The following is a 20,012-nucleotide window of genomic DNA, read 5'->3' as shown; positions in this document are numbered from 1 at the left end:
TGAAAGAAAGTTTCCATTGACAATAATCAAAATTTACACAGATAGGCAAAATAAGAAAAAAAAGACACTTGAGAACGTAGTTTAATGTAAGGCTATTTACTTTGTACATTTTGTTGTGTGATATTGATAATTTGTATATTAACGGTCATAAAGCTTTAACTTTTTGAATATCAATGTCTGTCAAATAATTATTTTGTGACTTCCTCCTTTGTCAGGCCCCTATAACGTCCCACAACTGTGGACATTTAAATTGATCAAAAAAATTAAAAATGCTGAAACCCTATAATTTCACAGAACTGAAATGGATAAAAATTGAAAAAAGCGTACAAATGACCTGCCTTTGCCATGATGCCACACACACAACCATATGAGATTTGTTAAACTGGTGGCAACTACAGTTCTTGAGATGACTGTGATTACTGATTTATGCATATGCACCTGTCTTTACTTTTATCCTGCCAACTCCTCCCAACACCTTTGACTGTGTATTTACCTATTGCATATTGTCAAAATCCTAGACTGCAAACTTTCCAAGGCCGGGACTGTCTTTGTGTTACTTGTTTGTACAGTGTCTAGCACCATGAGGCCCAAATCCCAGACTGGGGTCCTTGGGTCTTTTGCTACCATTGTAATAACCCCACTCTTCCAAAGGGGAAACTGAGATTAAGCGACTTGTGCAAGATCACAGAGAAAGTCTGGGTCAGAGCTGGAAACAGAAGCAAGATCCCCTTGTTCCCCATTCTGTGCGTTCAGACACTGATCATGATCAGGGCTGAGAATCAGTGATGGGGAGTTGGGTAGTGACAAAGTTGGAGATAAATCCCATGACTCCTAACTAGCTCTTTAAGGTACTACATGACCCCTATCACCCTAGTATCTGATCACCTCCTAATTTTTTATGTATGTATCTTCACTACACCCCTGTGAGGTACTGCAGTGCTATTATCCCTGTTTTACAGATGGGAAACTTGAACACAGAGATGCTGCATGAATCACCCAACATTGTACAGGAAGCCTATGGTGGAGCAAGGACTTGAACCAGGGTCTAGGCTAGTGCCCTAAATACTGGATCATCCTTCCTCTCTAATTGCCACTTCCTAATCACTAGACCCTACTCCTTTATATTTATCATGGTGACCTTATTTAGGCACTCCCTAAATGGGTAGAGGTTTTCATAAGAACAAGAGGTTTAATTTGATCTCCAGGTAGATATTTCCACAAGCTCCCATATTTCTTATGTTGTAATGTTCTTATCTCATGCTCACAATTTCCAGTTTGCAGTATTCTTCTTCTGGCTTAATTTCCTCTCTGCGTTCCCCTTAGCCCTTGAGATTTCTGATTGAATGAGATCTCCTCAGTTTTAAGATTACCTGTCAGGGTTTTATCAACAGAGACCTTTCAATTTCTAGCACTTTCTTATTTCATGGATTTTGCCCTTAGATGCGATAAGATTCAGGTTGGAATTTTTCAACAAGGGAAATAGCTGATTTTTATTACCGCAATTCATAGTCTTGCTGAATATTGCAAATATTGAAGAAGAACTAGTAAGAGACACGATAGTTGTTGGTATAAGACACACCAGTTGATCAGCACAGCTTCAGTTAGGCCCAGCTCCCACACTAGCAAAAGCTATAGAAAAAGTGAGAATGCAAGAAATACCATAAAGAAACAGCAATATAACTTCCATGCTAGAAGCATATGGGAGAATGCATCAGACAATATTTACACAGTAAAAAGAAAAGACCCAATAAGACCAAATTTACAACATAACAGTGCACAACTAGAGAGTGGGAGACCAAAGAACCTTAAGAGAAGGAAAGCTTGGGAAAGCTGTGGAAGATGTGGCAAGATACCAACACAGCTGGCAACAATGCCCAACTAAGGAATGTAGGAGGATATCACAAAAATGGGACCATTTCGCAGTAGCAGGCACGTCACCTAGAGTGACTGAAACAATCCAAGAGGGAGTGTTATCAGATGACAATGAGACCATGCGTCTGAGGACAGTGTCCTCAGTAGAACAGACAACACCTTGATCCACAAGCATGAAACTAAAAACAGTCATAATCTTAAATTTAAAATTGATATGGGGTTAGCAGTCATGCAACTGCAAGAAAAGATTATAATTGATCCCAGGATGGAGATCTGCAAACACAAAATAAGATTCTACATGGGGCTAATAATATATTGGATGTTTGTGGCCAGTTCCTTGGGAAATTGGAGGAAGGATGGAATGCTCTTCAAGAAATAATATATGTAAGATATGGACTGACAATTCCTTTTCTAGGGTTGCCAGCAATACATGGATTATACCTAGCAGTGAAACTGCAATGCACTAGTAGCAAAAAGTAAACTATACAGGAGAGGTTTCCACATATCTTCACAGGGCTATGACCCCTGTCAGGGCAGTACAAAATAAAACCGATGCCATCAGTGACTCCCTTCACTCTCACAGCTCTGCACCACATCTTTATGCCCTTGCTAGGGAAAGTCAAAGATTAATTAAAGAGAATGGAAGATCTGAGGGTTATTTTCCAGATAGAAGAACCCACTGGGTGGGTGTATGGGTAAGGTTGCAATTCCAAAGCCCAATGGCAAAACTCTGGATTTGTGCCGACTTTACACACCTAAATGAAAGCACGTGCAGAGAAAGACACATGCTCCCTGCAATTGACTAGATGTTAGTGCAGTTATCAGAAAGCTAAGTCTTCTCAAAGTTAGATGATAATGCAGGCCACTGACAAATCCTTCTTGCTAAAGACTCTATACCGATACCTATATTTATCACCCCATTTGGAAAGTACTGTTTCAATCATCTTTCATTTGGCATATCTTTAGCACGAGAACATTTCCAAAATAGAATCTCCCAGATCGTGTCAGTTTTGCCTGGCATCCTTTGCCATGCAGCTGATGAGTAGGTATATGGCAGAGATAAGAAATGAACATGATAAGCGACTGCATGCCATTTTGAGATGCTTCCAACAGGCCGACTTTACTCTGAATGAGAAATGTGAATTTGGAAAAGAGCAGATAAAATATGTAGGACACATTATTAGCAAGCAGGGAATTCAGCCAGACTCAAATGAACTGAAGGAATACTTGCCTTACCTGAACCCAGAGATGTTTTTGCTGTAAGAAGATTCCTGAGCATGACAAATCACTTTGGGAAATTCTTACCAAATGTAGTCATTTTACAAATCCTTTAAGAGATCTCCTGAATGGTCACAAAATACGGATCTATGGGAGCACACAAAACACAACACATTTAATAAACTATAAAAACGACTGACATCCCCACCTGTTTTGACACAATATTGGGTGAACTATCCCACAACAGCAGTGACGTATCTTCATATGGTTTTGGAGCAGTGCTTACACAAAAGGAGTCAGAGGGAGACCGGAGACCTGTTGCGGTCATATCAAGAAGACCTAGAGGTATGTTCACATGAAAAAGGAAGTTCCAGCAGTCATTTGGGCCTGTGAATGGCTCAATAGATACCTGTTTGACATGAATTTTAACACAGAAACAGACCACAAGCCCTTAGTCACATTACTGCGTTCAAAACCACTAGACCAGAGGTTCTCAAACTGTGGTCCGCGGACGCATTCTGGTGGTCCGCAGATAGTTCCCTCTAAGGTGCGCGCCTGGGCAGCAGCACACGAGGCAATGAAAGGCCACCCACCGAATTAGTGGAGCTGCATAGTTGTGGCTCCACTAACTAGGTGCCTGGACCCTGGAGAAGACGCACATGCAAGGTGAGGTGGTGGCCTTGGAGGGAATAAGGGGTAAGTAGGAGGGGGCATTGGGGTGAGAAGAGGGGGTGGGGGGAATTTGGGATGTGCAGGGCTGCAACAGCCAGAGAAAGAGGTGACTTTCCCCAGCTCCAGGGCTACAGCTGCCGAGGAGAGACGGCCCTCCTCTCCAGCCTCAGCTCTGTGGCTGCTGTGGCAGGGGAGAGACCCCTCTCCTTCCCAGCCCCAGCTCAGGGGCTGCCGTGGTGGCGGAGAGAGGGAGAGACCACCCCTCCTTGCTACCCCAGCTCGGGGGCTGCCACGGCGGGAGAGAAAGGGCACATCCATTGCAGTAGAAAGGTAAGACTACTGATATTAAAATATGAGTTGCGTGCTTTTATTTGTAGAACAAAGAAGTTAATTATTATTAAGTTTTTATATAGCATTTTTATCCAAAACGCTTTACAATAATTAGCTAACTGTACAAACAACATTTGGAAAGATCATTTAATGGTCCGCTGAGACCCTCAGCAATTTTCAAGAGGTCCATGAAAAAAAGGTTTGAGAACCACTGCACTAGACGACCCTCAACTTAGGATTCTAAGTTTATGACTACAGCTAATGCAATTTCTTTCGACATTGAACACGTACTAGGGAAAGCACTCACAGCTGCAGATATTCTCCTTAGATCCCCAACTGAGCAGCCACCAGCAAAAGAAAAAAGACTTTAGAGAAAAAGATGTCACCATCCATATTGATCTTGTTCTGGCAGCAATTCCAGCATCTGCCACCAGACTTCAGCAAATTAGAGTTGAATGAGACTTGCCAGAAACTGACTCAACTTTGACAAAGAGGGTGGGATCAAAAGAGCCAACTTCCAACAGATCTACTACCCTATTGGCAGGACTGAAAACCTTCACATGGCTGATTGCCTGCTTTTGAAAGGACAACACATTCTTGTCTCTATAATGCTTCAGAAAGAGATACTTCTCCAAAATCCACAAAGGACACAAAGGTATAAACAAGTGCAGGGCATGAGCCCAACAATCCATATGGCGGCCCAGTCTCAGTGGGCAAATTTGGACCTTAGTAGAGAGCCACAAGGTATGTCGTTTTGGCAAAATTCAATTTCTTTAAAAATTATTTTGACAGATAAAATTGATATTTAAGCATTTTTTCTATTTGTATCAATTTAAATTTTCAGTTATTGGATTTTAGGAGGCAGACAATAATTAGTTAAGGATGGGCATTGAGATTCAAAATGTAAAAGTTTTAAAACCATTAAATATACAAAATAAATATCCTTAAGTCAAACTCTAATAAGTTCTCAAGCAGATATTTCTTACTTTACCTATCTAAATTTGGATTGTTATCTGTTTTCATCAGTTTGTGTGTGTACAGTGAAATTGATGTTTACTGACATGTATCAATTAAAAATCTAATCCTTCCAAGCCTAGAAATATGTAACAAAGGGTGGTGGGGAAGTCATCAGAAACATTACTCGCTACAAAGCCACCTGACAGATGCTGGTGGCAAGAAGCCACAGATTTGTTTTTCTGGAAAGGACACAAATACATTATTGTAGCTGATTACTTCTCTGGATATAATAACTTGGTTACACTTACACAGACTTCACTGGAACAAATCATCCAGAAATCAAAGTCAATATTTGCAATAATGGAGTTCCTGAAGTCATTATACAGTGTGTGATAACGGGCCTCAATGTACTGCTGAAACATTCCTAGCATTTGCACAGGACCTTGATTTTGAACATTGGACTACTTTACCCCCAGCGCAACAGGAAGATGGAGCAAGCAGTGCAGACTTTTAAAAAAAATCTGCAAAAATCAGCCAATTCCTGGCATATCAGTCAACACCACTTGCATCTGGACTGTCTCCAACAGACCGTCAGATGGGAAAACAACTAAGAATGCCTTTACCTGTGACACTAATACAGCTTAAACCTAAGTGGCCTGATCCGAAGGAATTTTGAAAACAGGACACCAAAATAAAAATTCCACAGCAACAAAATTTCATTGTTCAGCACAGGACAAGAGCACTCCCTGAACTGAAACTAGGGAATAACGTTTGGCTCAAAAGCGCGTAGACATTTGGAACTGTTCGAAAGGTGGCAGAAACTCCCACACCCTTGTGAGTGGAAACTCCAGAAGGACTCCACTGGAGGAATCACGTTCATCTTCAATATTTCCAACAAAAGGAAGAGAGGATCTGGGATCTGCAGGTACTCTGTCAGGAAGCAAACCCCCTTCACAGGGAATTCCATGCACAAATTCAAAAGAAGTGAGAACATGGCCTGGAAGACTGATCAGACCCCCTCGAAGATTTGGTCTTTCGAATACTGCTCAGGACTATTTAAATGAAATTGATAAGGAGACTGTGATGGGGTATACAAACACCGCACTGGAGAAGAAGGGATTAAGGAGCCACTCTGGGCCCAGCAGCCTCATCCTTCCACACCTGAAAACCTGCACAATCCAGAGGTGGAGCTTAAAAAGTGAAGCAGACAGTGAAAGGGAGCAGACCTTTGCTCTGAGCTCTCTTGAAGGAGCACCCGAGAAGCTCTTGTTGCCGGAGGCCTGGCAATGTTGACCTAACCAAGCAAGCAAAGGAGGGACTGGTGATCGTTTCTGAAGGTCAAAAACCTTATTTTGTGTTCAGTTTTTCAATTTACCCTGTGGGGAAAAGAGGACTGCTCACGCTGTCTGGAGTGGCTCACGAATGTGAGTGCCTATCTCAGGGCAAACTGTTAGAAAACAGGGCACCCATCTCTCACAAGCACCCGTTCTGGTCGCATGTGTCTTCAGTCTTTAAACAGTCCCAGCACTTACCCCAAGGCTTTCCCCCTGGAGGCAATGGTTTTGCCCTCTTGGTCTGTTCTGGCCCCAGCTGGGATTCTTAACAGTTCCGGGGCATTATCACTGTCCAATTCTAGGCCATTTCCCCAGTGGCCTATGGGGGGACCCAGGCCCACCCACTACTCTGGGTTCCACCCCCCAGACCTTCAGAATAGCAGCCACATGCTGCCCTGTCCCTTTAGCAAAACTGCTTTCAGTTCCCTGGGCCACTTCCCCACAGCCCCAGCCTTCACCGATGCTTTACCCTTAGCTCAGGGCCTTTCCGTGTTCAGGCCCAGCAGCCATCCAGGGTCTCTTTCCCGCTCTCCCAGTCCCTGCCAGCACTGAGCTGTCCGCAGTGCTGCACTTCCCCTTGGCCAGCCAGGGGCACCATCTGCACTCCTCTGACTCCAGCAAAGAACTGTCTCTGGCTCTGTAGTTCCTTTTTATATGGCCCTCCTGGGCTCTCATTGGCTGCTTCCTGCAGCCTCTCTGATTAGCGAGCCTTCCACAGTCTCTCTAGGCTGCTCGAAGGTTTTAGCTGGGGTGGGTGTGGCAGGTCCCTGATGCATCCAGCTTAGTCCACCCTGTCACACACCCCAAACTGGTGGTGTGTTCTGTAATTAGATTTCACCAACCCAGTAACAACTGTGAACTCCTGGATCACTATCCCATTCTTACCATGGAGTCACAGATAGTCACCTTAGACTCTCCAGTCATCTTGCCACCCAAATTTGACTTTGTGATAAAAGGTCACCTAACCAAAAATCACACCACATCAGGTTGCTCCCAGTCCCAAGAAACCAGTCACTTACCTCAGATCAACTGGTACTCTAGATCTCACACCAAAGACAATGCTGGCAACTAATTCTAAAGTAAACTAACTAAAAGTTTATTAGCTAAGAAAAGGAAGTGAGTTATTGAGAGGTTAAAGCAGGTAAAATATATGCACAGGTGAGTCACAGTTTGTCATTCCAAATGGTGGCAGTGATGTAATAAACTGCCAGTTACCCAAAAGCCTTTTCAGGGTACCCAGCTTGTTTTGGGGGATCCCTACTTTGCCTGTGGTACACTTCCCTCTAAAAGTCCAAACAGTCCAGAGATGCAGGATCTTTCCTTGAATCCATACTTATAGCTTCTTCTCACAGAAAACAAGCTGACAGTGTCACTACCCACATGGGCTTTTCCTTTGATGATGGTGAATGAGGAATGCATTTTGAGTCTTTGACCTCTGGTCATCTCACACAATGACCATTTGCTTTGAAATCAGCACTTTTCTGTTCATTTGCATTCCACAAGGCTTCTTTCTCATGTGATAGATTATTTAGTTACAGGGGTATACACTATGTAAATGTTTGCTACTACATTGTAACAGGATACAGATAAATGAAAACAATGCAGGTTAGAACCCATTAGTTTTCATTAAGTTTAAACACCAAATACACTCTTACACATTTAACAATCACTTTGATCTACACTAACACACAAGTGAATTGGCCTGGGGCTTCAGTTTGAGCTGGCACCTGGTCTGCCAGTGTCACAGGGACTCTGGTGCCAAGTGATCCGGGGAGGCAGTTGCTTTGCACCCCAAGGTGCAGAACTTAGTTGCCCAGCACTGGGCCCTAGATCAGAGCCTGGTGGAGAGGGAGGGCCCAGTCTCCCCTACCAAACCCTCAAAAGGGGACTATGACAGAAGACTATCAGTGGGGAACTCAATATGGAAAGGCCCCGAATGCACAAGGGTCCAGACCCTAAGTCCCTGACCTAAGGAGAAATACCTTGAAGCCCTTGAGGCATCTGAAGATTTCCTCATTATTGGACTTGATCTGGCTGGAAGGCTGAATCTCATAAAAGGGACAGACCACCACAGGGTGGACCTATAGAAAAAAAGGAGGTGTCCAAAAGAGAGAAGTACAACCTCCTGGACCTCTGCCTGACCACTAGGTGACACTGGCAATGAGGGCTTCTCTTCATAGGGATATAATAATGCAAACCGTTTTAAGGAATTAGACATTCATTTTAAATGTTTTGCGTACATACATTGGTTTATCATTTAAGTTTTAATCTTTTACGATAAGGAAAGGAGATCTGGAGTGCTTATAGCATTTCTGGTCCTCAGCTACAAGAGAGGACGAGGATCTGTTCCAGTGGGGAGTTTAATAAACGTAGGAACTTTCCGGTTGGAGAGTTCTCTAGTTGCTGTTCAAAGCATGGCTCTTTGCGTTTATGTCCTCACAATACACCATTTACTGCACCAAGGACAAACGAGGCCAATGGCTAAGGTATCTGCTTTTGCAGGTTGGCTGTCTAATCAGCAGAGAGTAGCTACAGTCAGAACCATACCTGCTAGCCAGCTCGCAGAAAGGTGGCTCTGCTCACAATCTCACCCATGGATCTGGTTACCAATAAAGAGGAATATATTGCTTGAAATCCCAATTTGAGCAATATGGAAAGAGTAAGGCACCTTTTCAAATATGTTTTTCCAACTAATACTCGTGCGTGGCTTAAAATTATCCTGGCAGGAAAACAATTGCAGCTGCTTTTAAACTAATGATACAATCCCATGGATAATTTCCCCTAAATAGCTCAGAGATGTGACTGAATGAATCATATGTCATTGCAGGAAGCAATTTCCTTCCATGAGTTCTACCTGCTGGATATCACAATGCATTACAGATAGACTAAAAGCTTTCATTTGAAATGAGACTCTGAAACTGGCTTTGGAGCAAAACCTAAACCCTGAGGATGAGACAGCTATGAATATATTTTGAACTTTCCCATGGCATTTGTGTTCCAAATGTCTCTGCCCATGCCAGGCAACTTACTTTGAGAAGTAATCCCGTGACATAAGTGACTTTCAACAATTCTTCCCAGGTACAGTGCCCCTTAATGTGGGGTTTGCTCTCCCTGATGCGTTGCCTAGCATCTTACAAATGCCTTAACAACGTACCTCAAAGCTGTGGTTCTTTTTAGCTCTTCAATATGCTACAACCTTAGTGAACTTCTGTAAAGAAAAAAAAAAAGCAGTATCTATTTATAAGCCAAATCCTAACTATCAGGGAGTTGCACTGAAATAGAAAACACACCGTCCAGCTGTGTGCAAGTTTCCTATGCCTCGAAGAACACGTATGCACTGCAGCTAGTGCACAGTGCTGCAGCCTGGATAAGATTAATACCCACTATGGTTATGGCCACAGTAGGGGTCTGATCTAAAGCTCTTTACAGTCAGTGGAATGGCTCCCATTGACTTCAATGGGCTGTGGATCAGGCCCTAGAAGAGCAATAAATACAACATGATTGCTGGGAAATGTATCCCAGCAAGAGTTGCTGACACCCATTCGCCACAGTTTACTGTCTTCTTGTACTGTCCAGCATGTATTTTTCTAGGTTTCACTTTAAAACAAGGTTTCAAATAGCATTGGAGCAATGTACCTTAAAGCCACTGACCAACTTCCTTTTGCACCGTTGGGTTTGGAACTGACGAACTTTGCAGTATTGAGAGGCTGGGAGGCAAAGCATTTGACTTTAGAATATTCTCCCCATTCACACAAGACAAAGTCCATCAATGGCATTTTATTGTGCTTCTGGCGGATGAGAGCTTCTTAAATCAAGGCCCCGAGACTCCACAGCAAGAGGCAAAACTCGACTTTTTTTTTTTTTATCCTGTCTGCATTGCATCAGCATGAGCACAGCATTGACTGAGTTCCCAAATGACTCTCGCATAAAGCACTGGGCTGTGGGTAAATCCTGGGCTGAATTTTCTGGGGGAAAGCTCTTCTTTGGTTGTTCCAAAATCTTCCTTGGCAGTATGGAGGGGATAGCCCATCACAGCAGCCTTTCAGGAGAGGAAGGTGTGTTTCTTTCCTCAGAGAGAGAGTGAGTGAGAGAGAAAATTTAGGTAGTAGGGTTTGTTGATTAAAACATTAACAATAAAATGTGCTTTTAGGCCTTTCCTTCAGGGGACAGCACTGGAGACTGAAGTCCTTTGACCATACACAGAATAGATACAATAAGGGCAGTTCAGAGTCCACAACACAGCCCTGCCAATATATTTCAGACTTGCCCCAGATTGAATAGTCCCCTCCAAAGATGAGATGGCCATTGGATCTCCTTTCCATTCAGTCCTTCTCCTTTCTGACATGATGAAGCTGATATGCCTCCTCTTAGGGAATGGTTTCAGTGGTGTGGTCTGGCAGACAGAACACTGGATTAAGAGTGAGAAGCTAACCCCAACTTGATGCCTGTCTCACTGTGTGACCTTGGGCATGTCACCAATCTGTGTGTCAGTTTCCCCATTCTGTAATATGGGGATAATAATAATTTGTAAGTGCTGTATGATCTGCAGATGGAAACCACTTCCTACTATAGATGCCACTTAGTATTAGCGGATGGATGGAGATCACCAAGCCCATTTGACATGGGCTACAGCCCAGTCCTGAGAGGGGAAAGACTCTTTTATCTAAACCTGGAACTCAGAGCTACAAGGCTCAGCACTTCCCATCATCACCATCCCTTGAATCAGATTTGTTCTCCTTGCAACAGTGCTACAATGGTACAGCAAACTGAGAAGCAAAGAAGAGCTGAAATATTAAGTGAGATGGCCATTTAGAACACAAATAAATAAGGCCTTCCCATTTGTCTTTCCATCTGCTGAAGCTCAAGCAAATCTCACAAGTCAATAAATAGAGATAGATAGAACTACTTTCAGGTCTCAAGAGAGATCAGATCTTGAGACAGCTAAGGTCTTAGGTTCTGTAAATGTACCTTTTATACTGCACATTTCACTGGCTCTGGGGAAAAACAAAAATGCACTCAGAGCAAGTCTGGGCATTCTCTGCCATGCTAGGTTCCCTTCTGGCCTGTCTGTTTGAGTCACAAATAACCAGTCATTGATGTTGTGGTATCCAGCTCCAGCAAGAAGAAACATGATAACAATTGCCCATCATTTTGTCTGTATAGATAAGATTAGCATTTATTTTAGATGACAATTTTTTTTGCCTGATGGGATATTTTTCCTGTGCTTTTTATGAAACTGATGGGTGATATTGCTTTAGATTAGGCACTGCATTGCTGACCTCAGATTTCTCATTTCAGATCCAAAGTGTCGTGGATTCGCTTTCTCTTTTACTTACTTAGATGCAGATCAAGGTTGCAGTGTGGGGTAAGCCAAAGAGGAATAAGCACTTGGGCTGGTGGCTGATTAACTTGGAGTCAGCAAGTGGAATAATGCCATGTTGGGGAGTAAGTTGGAGGGGCATTCTGGGATGGTTCTATGGGGTCCATCTAGTGGGCTGAAAACCATTCCCCCAAATAAACCCATGGAATCTACTTTGCAATCCCCTTTGTGTGGCTCTTTTGCCATTAGGTGGGGATCAGGAGGCCTGGGGTCAAGTGGAGATTACATGAGGTCTGGTGTGTTCTAATGGCCTCTTTGGTTCTGTTGTCTTCACATGTGGTTTCCTGCCACCAGAACTCCCATTAGACTGAAACAGATTGGAAACTTCACTGTCAGAAAAATGGGAGCTTGAGTCAAATGCTGAAGCTGAGGCTAAAAGTAAAGGGAGTTTTGAGCTATGGGGTGATAAAGTAGCATCTGAGATGACACCCAGCTGAAGCCTGGAAATAGATGATTCAAGCTAAAATAATATTAGATCTTTCTTCTTCCCCTCCCCAACATTCAGAAAAATATTCCGGACCTGACTGTTTCCCTGCATTGTGTATGATTTAACCGGGCTAAGCTGGTTTTTCTCAGCTATTTGATCTTCATATTGCCTGCTTGCTCTTGACATTGTTTACGATGGTTGGTATGAATAGCACTTGCAGAAAACACTTTTGTGGTTCTAAATTTTAACAGAGATCTGGGAATGAGCCATATGGAAATGTTTCAAAACAATGTGTCTGGTTCCCAGTGAAGCCGGCAAGACTGCCCAGCTCCTTTAGTCACACAGCCGATTTAACAAGAAGAAGGATTACACCTACTGGAGGCTTCATTAAACCCACAAATTAAAACGTTCAAGCTCCTTCCCAATCCCAAAACTCTCCCCCTAAAGCATACTCGGGTCAGAATGGGCCTGATCCCACCAATAGGAGTTTTGCCGTTGATTTCCAAGGGAGCAGAATCTAGCCCATAGAGCAGAGCCATGATCCCAATGTACCATGGCTAGCGTCAGACAATTATACTTCTTGTAATATATATTTCAATGAGCCTGATTCTGCCCTTACTTAAATCTGTTTTTACATAGGTGTAACTCTCTGGACTTCAGTGAAGTTACACCAGTCTAAAGGAGGGCAGAATCAGGCTCAGGGTCTTGTATATCACAACACACATGAGGGCACGTGTATTCAGTGCGGATAAGCCATTGCTCTGGCTCTCCAGATGCCCAATATATTTAACTCCATGGTGAGATTATTTCAGCCATTATCCATTGCTGGGCTTTCTGTACACTGTTTAATGATGAACATTTTTAGACTTGTGAAGTAAATGACTATGTGAAACGGTATACTCCCTGTTTATTTTAACTGGAAAGCACATTTCTGTCATTAACATTAAAAGACATTTAGCATCTGGGTTTTGTTTGTTTAAAAAAAGGCTGCACATTATTCACCCTTCTTGCAGCAAAACAATGTTTTGACCCAAAAGACCCCTATTTGCTATTTACTTGTGATCTGAAGAGACGACAAAGAGAGAGACAGCTATCTAGCAAGTTCTCATGAGCTGTGAACGTGGATTGGAATAATTTTAATGAAGATTGCTTGACTTTGGAAAGGATCATAGTAGTGGGAGAGAATCTTATTATATTCTAATGATGAGTGGGATTTGGTGCTGCTAGGACATGCCATTCCAAAACAGCATTTAGAAGTGCTTAATTGCTATGGGCCCAGATACTCAAAGGTATTTAGGAGCCTAGCTCCCATTTCAATGGTGATGAAAATTAGAGGAAGAGTAAAGAGATAGAGAGCGATATCGAGAGAGACACTTTGGCTTTTAAACTATTTTTGATCAAATCAGTACATAAAACACATTAAAAATAAAGAAAAAAAATAAATTCAAAAACAAATTGCCCATCCCTAGCAATACAAAATGATTTCCAATAGCCTGCCTGTGATGGGGCAGTTGCCCCTCACTGGCAGAAAAGGGGTTAAAAGCAGCCCTTGGGAGGCTGCACAAGAGGCAGCCAATCAGAGAGGGGCTGTGAGGAGCAGCCAATCAGGGCCTGGCTGGCCCATATAAGAAGGGCTGAAGAACAGAGCTGGTTCAGATACCCTCTGGAACTGAAGGAGGGAGGACTGGCTGCCTTGCAACCAGTATGAAGCTAGCACTCTGGACAGACCAGTGCTGGCCAGGAACAGGGGAGCAAGAGAAGGCTCTTGGCTGACCACTAAGGCCAGTATGCTGAGGCCAGGGTAAAGAGGGTGCTGGGGCCACAGGGAAGCAGCCCAGGGAGATACAGAGGAGTCAGAGGGTACGCGGCAAGCGGCAGCCATCTACAAGGTCCCTGAGCTGGGACCCAGAGTAATGGGTGGGCCCGGGTCCTCCCTGCTTCCTCACCACTGAGGAAGTAGCCAGACAACTGGCTGCAGTTGCCACTGAAAGAAGTGGCTGGACAGTGGACTGTAGGTCCCCCGGAAGCACGGAGCACAGAGTATGGCACAGTTGGAGGGCTGTGTCCTGAAGAGGATGCTGCAGTCCTCGGAGTGATGCGGGTCCTGGAGCAGAGGTGACAGCTGATGAGACACAACCAGAAGAGGACGCAGAGCTAATTCCTGCGACAACCAGCAGGAGGCGCTGCAGTGGTGAGTCACACTGCCACTGAATAAATTGATCTAAATTATGTATAAGAGTATATTATCAAAACCCCAAATGAAGGCATAACACCATTAAAAAATGAAGAACATCAGCAACCCCAACACCAAATAATTTACACTGTCTAATTTTCAAAATGGCCATCTTTACTTGACCCAAACTATATTTGACGCATACCACATTTGTGAACTTCTACTTAACAATAAAAAATAAATACAGTATGAGAAAAATCAAGGGGCAATAACCAAAAAAAAAAAATACTCTAAAGTAAAACAAATAATGGCTGGAACCTGGAACAAGGGAGAAACCGGTGAAAAACAAACAGTTTCCTCTGCATCACAAAAAGGACATGACACACCACGGACACCTTTAGCATCAAACGATGCACAAACACCTTCATGGCAATAGTCCTAGGAAGAATTTTCCATTGGCGATCACCCATCCCCTTTGCAGATGGAGACTTGTATATAGTTCACCCAACTGGGTGGATGGAGACCACCAACAGAAGCTGTCTTCTCTACACGGAATCAGGACTATCAACAAATAACTATTTACAAGCATATACAAGACTTATGTCCTAAGCCAGTGGTTCCCAAACTTGTTCCGCCGCTTGTGCAGGGAAAGCCCCTGGCGGACCAGGCCGGTTTGTTTACCTGCCGCATCTGCAGGTTCAGCTGATCGCGGCTTCCATTGGCCTGGAGCAGTGAACTGTGGCCAATGGGAACCACGATCAGCCAAACCGGCCCGGCCTGTCAGGGGCTTTCCCTGCACAAGCAGCAGAACAAGTTTGGGAACCACTGTTCTAAGCCATTAAAAGTAAATTCATAAGAGCCACTGAAGGTAAACCAAACTGCCCGGCCTTTCATCATCTTAATCCATGGCAGAAGCAACAGGCAAAGAAATAGAAACATTATTGGATAGCTCAAGGAGGCAACTCTCCAGACTGGCAATACTGCCCCTAGGGTGGACTGATTTCACTTTGGATAAAAACCAAGAATCCCAGCAAATGGAGTGAAAACCAAGCTTGGCATCTGCTGCAATAAGGGAAGATACTAGACTTGTAGAAACAAGCTTAGCAATCCTCATAGCAGAGTTAAAAACAAGGAGTTCAGCAAGCAGCCTTCCGCACTCCAGGCACCTAGCCTGCAGCCTCAGCTTAAAAACAATCTCCATGCATTTAAAAGACTTTGATAAAAAAAATAGGTAACACCTCAAAATTGAGGCACCCAGGATTGAGCAAACAAAGTTCCGGATCAAAACCCAAGCCCCATACCTGGTGATGAAAAGCAAAGGCCAGTTTCCTCTCAGGAATAGGCTTATCCATAGAAAACCACTGCTGTGGAACCTGTAACTGAAAAGTAGTGACTCTGCTTGAAAGATCAATGAGACCTTGACTCCATTCCACAATAGGCAAATACAAAATACTCTGCCTCAGCCAATGATGGCCATCCCATAAAAAGTCCAAAAATAACCTTCTGAATACTTTCTAAAAAGAGTGGAGCGTATTCCAAAACCATCCACTTATGCCACAACACAGAGGCAATTAAATTATTAATGACTATCACCGCTCTTGGAAAGAGAATCAAGGCGAATGCCACTTCTGCCTCTGCAACCTCCTCTCCAGCTCTTCCATAACTCCCTCCCAAAATTTGACCCAAAATATCATCCAGTCCCAGTGCCTTGAAGCCAGTTCAACTCCACAATAGTCCCCTTGGCAAAGTCGGGGAAGGGCGGGGGCAGAAAGTCACCCAAGTCCCTAGCAGGAGTGTGTCATTCTTCTCCCAATAAATGCAAGCTGAGGAAGCCTGCTCAAAAGAGTGCTGACATTCAAGGTACTTCTCCATTTACGGCAGCGTGTTAAGTACAGACACTGCACGCCCAGCTAGCATAGGTATAAACAGCAGTGTAGATGGTGAGACAGAGCTTCAGTGAGTAGAGTGGAGTGCCCCACACACCTGAATCCCAAAGGTGTATACCCTACATGGTCTCTCTACACACCCAAGTACACAGGTATAGGAACTCAAAAAAAGCCATATTTTTAATGTTCTTGCACACATTCCCATTCAGACAGCCACACGCTAAATTACTCATCAGAAAAAATAAGAAGGTAGAAATAAAACAAAACAAAAAAACTCAAACAAAAACACCAAAATGTCCTATATCCATTAATGCCCACCATTACCACTGGTCAGAGACAACCCTTTGGTCATCAGTCTTTCCAGTCTACCCTGCTTCTGTTTGTCAAACTCAGACACAGAGACGCAACTCATAGTGTATTGAACAGACGACAAAAACAGATTAAGGTCAGGAATCCAGTCTGCTGCCTCTACCCCACATTTCCCTTTAGTCTCTTCCAGAAAGCTAGCAACAGTATCCAGGGTGTATCCCCCCAACTCAGGGAGTTCAGGACCCAAAGAATCTGTGAGTTCCTTGTCCCCCACACTCAGCCTCAGTCACTACCAGCCTTGGAGAGGGGGGGAAAGGAACTTCGCAGAGACAGGAGGGAGGGGGTTGCTGGGACTTAAGGGGCAAAACTAACACCTGAGAAGTCCCCATACCTCCAACCAAAGAACCACCACACCAGCACCCCCAAACATGTGCTCTGACTGCACAGCACCCTCAGAAATTCAAGCCCCCTCCACCGGGCACTGCTATTTTTTACTCTGTTTTTTACTCATGCCAGAATCCACAGCCAAAGCCATGGACTCCATAGCAACAGGCTCAGTCTCCATTTCGCCATCAGACTCAGGCCCAGAGTCCACTGATTCCGGAACCACAGAACCATCTCCCCCTGCTTGTAAACGGACCCCACCCTGTGCTTCACTCACAGAACCGCCCACCTTTCCACACACAGGGTCACCACACTGTGGGGTAGCCTGCCTCTTAGCTTAGGGCACTGAGTGACCAAATGTGCCAGACTCCCACAACGAAAACAGGCCAAGTCCTCAGTGGCCACAAACACACTGCAGTCTCACTCACCAAACCTATGCTGAGGGGAATCTTTCAAAACCTGGGAAGCATTGTTTGGTGTCAGAAAAACCTGCCTGCGAAAGGACAGGACACGCCAAATCTCAGGGGTGTTACAGCCCAACTAAATCAGCCTAGGAGGGCTAATGATCTAACCATAACTTGCCAGGTCTCTAGCCAACTGCTCATTTCCTAAAAAGAGGAGGGACATAGGAGAGAGTGACTTTAACAGCAGGTGTTGAGCGGGGCACTACAGGGGCAAAGCCAGCCTGCTCACTGGTCCCCTCCACAACCACCTGCTCAATAAGGCTAAGCATGACAACAAACACAACAGCCTTGCTCAGGAGGGAGGCATACCGCACAGTTTTAAACCCAGTCACCTTCCCCATAGCTACACCACACCCCTCCACAGAGGCAGGGTCTGGAGGCAATATCTGTAACCCACGGCCACAGGTTAAACCCTCCAAAACTGCACAAACGGGGCCCTTAGTCCTCCCAGACTGGCCATCCCAGCCTAGGGGGACAGACAAAAGCCTGCCCAAAGAACCTAACCATCATAGAAACCCTGCCCAAAAAACCGGTATAGAAACCCTGAAACTAAATTCACAACAACCACAAAATGAAACAAACCCCTCAAACCCTGAACCCCTTTCCTCAAAACAGAAAGAAACATCAAGTGAACAGCAAAGCACACCCACTCTCCACCTCCCTCTCAAACACTCCCACAATCCTTAACAAGAGAAAGAGAGAGAGACAGAATGGGGCGGGGGAATCCACTATAGCAAAAGCTGACTCCATGGAAACCCTGGGAAATGAAGGACAAGGGTGAGACAAACACACACAACATTAAATATTTAAAATAGCAAAGCAAAAAATAGTTCATCTAATTTGTAACCCTGAATGATCCCACAAAAAAGAAACAAGCGAGGTGCGGAGAGGATCTCAGCCGAGTATTGAGTGGGTTCCAAATTAAGCTCAGGAGACACCTCTGTTCCATGCACCTCTTTGAAGAATTTTCTTCTGTTGAATCTTGAAAAATGCTCAGAAACTGTAATGAAAAACAGAAAGGAGGGGCGGGGACCAGCAAAGAGTGTGGTGTAGATACATGTAGGTGGGGATTTCCCAAAGCACTCAGCATAGGCCCAACTCTGTTCCCATTGAAGTCATTTTGAATATCCCATCTGCTGTATACACTACATGGTGATAAAGCTCACACAAGTGATTTTGCCTATAAACTAACCCCAATGCTGCTGGTTGAGCTGGAGGAACTTTTCTTACGCCATCAAGGGCTCTTGAGTTTTAACCCAACTGTCATAGGGAAAGTAAATCTCTCCCAAACTAGGAAGGGAGTGGAAAGACATTGATATTTTCAAGTGGAGGTGATAAACGCCAGCTCTAATAGGAAAAGTGCAAGTGACGGAACCTGTTCATGGGGGGCCCAAATCCTGTAGGGACCAGACTCTAATGAAGAAACTGGGAATGCTTTGCAAGAGGCTTGAACTGGAGATATAAACTCCAGTAATAAAGCAGGCAAAACAGTGCGACTGAGGAACAGTCACCTCCATCCAGGGAGGTCAAGGTGCTTTCAAAGGTGTGGCTCACTACCCTTAGTTGACACATGGAGAAAGTGAGGTGCAGAGAAGCTAAGCAACTTGCACACGGTCACAGCACAAGTCAGTAGCAGAGCCCGTAGCAGAGCCGCCTATCCTTTGGACTGCATATTCTTTGCAGAATGTAGAGGTTATTTAGCCTACCATCACTGCAAGAATATCAGCAGATGTTACTCTATGTGTTTGTTTAAGGTATTATTTCTAGGTCCCAAACGTTATTCTTATTTTCTTTAACTGGAGAGGCACCAAAGCCACTCTCAGAATACAAAACCACACATTCCAGTTCTCCCCTTTTATTTTCTCCACTCCTCTGCTGCTTCCTTGACCTCTCACCTCCAATCTTTACTGGGCCCCACTGGACACTATCATCCACAGTAACATATGGTCTACATTCCCCAAGCAATGAACTCTCTGTACTGTTTCCTTACAATACCCATTCATCTGAAACCTGAGTTTCTCCATAATTGACTGTTGGCTGGAATGGCAAAGAACAGGCTGTGGTTATCAACATGGTCTCCTTGTTAACAAGGCTGATTGTTATCCAGTTCAGAGACTTCTGGTGCTTCCTGTATCCTCACATCTTTAATATCCTGTTACATTGTGCCAAGGGATAATAGCTGCACATGTTAACAATATTCCTGTTGTGAGTATGGAGGATTTGGTAACAATGGGTTTCGACTTGCTATTTTCTAGCTGTGATATATTAATACCAAAGCTATACATGTTATTATAACAAACAGTGTCATTTTTAATGCGGCAAATAACCATCACACATCGTTTTACAATGATTAACTTTTAAAGTAACTTAGATTGTACCCGGAGTGGAGAAAGGCACAATCAAGGAGATGCAGTTTAGTGAGGCGGAACCCATCCTTGTGGCTATGCCATGGGAGACGTCCAAAGGGAATAGCAGCTAGATCCTAAATTGGTGTCATTCCACTGGCATCAATGGAGCTATGCTGATTTACATCACATGGGGATCTGGCCCTGTTATCATTCATTGATGCAAACAGCCCCCTTCCCTCCCATGGCTCCCAAAGAACT

Source organism: Chelonia mydas, chromosome 7 (genome assembly GCF_015237465.2).
Source record: "Chelonia mydas isolate rCheMyd1 chromosome 7, rCheMyd1.pri.v2, whole genome shotgun sequence".
In the NCBI taxonomy this organism is placed as follows: domain Eukaryota; kingdom Metazoa; phylum Chordata; order Testudines; family Cheloniidae; genus Chelonia; species Chelonia mydas.
This window is presented reverse-complemented; position numbering follows the sequence as displayed.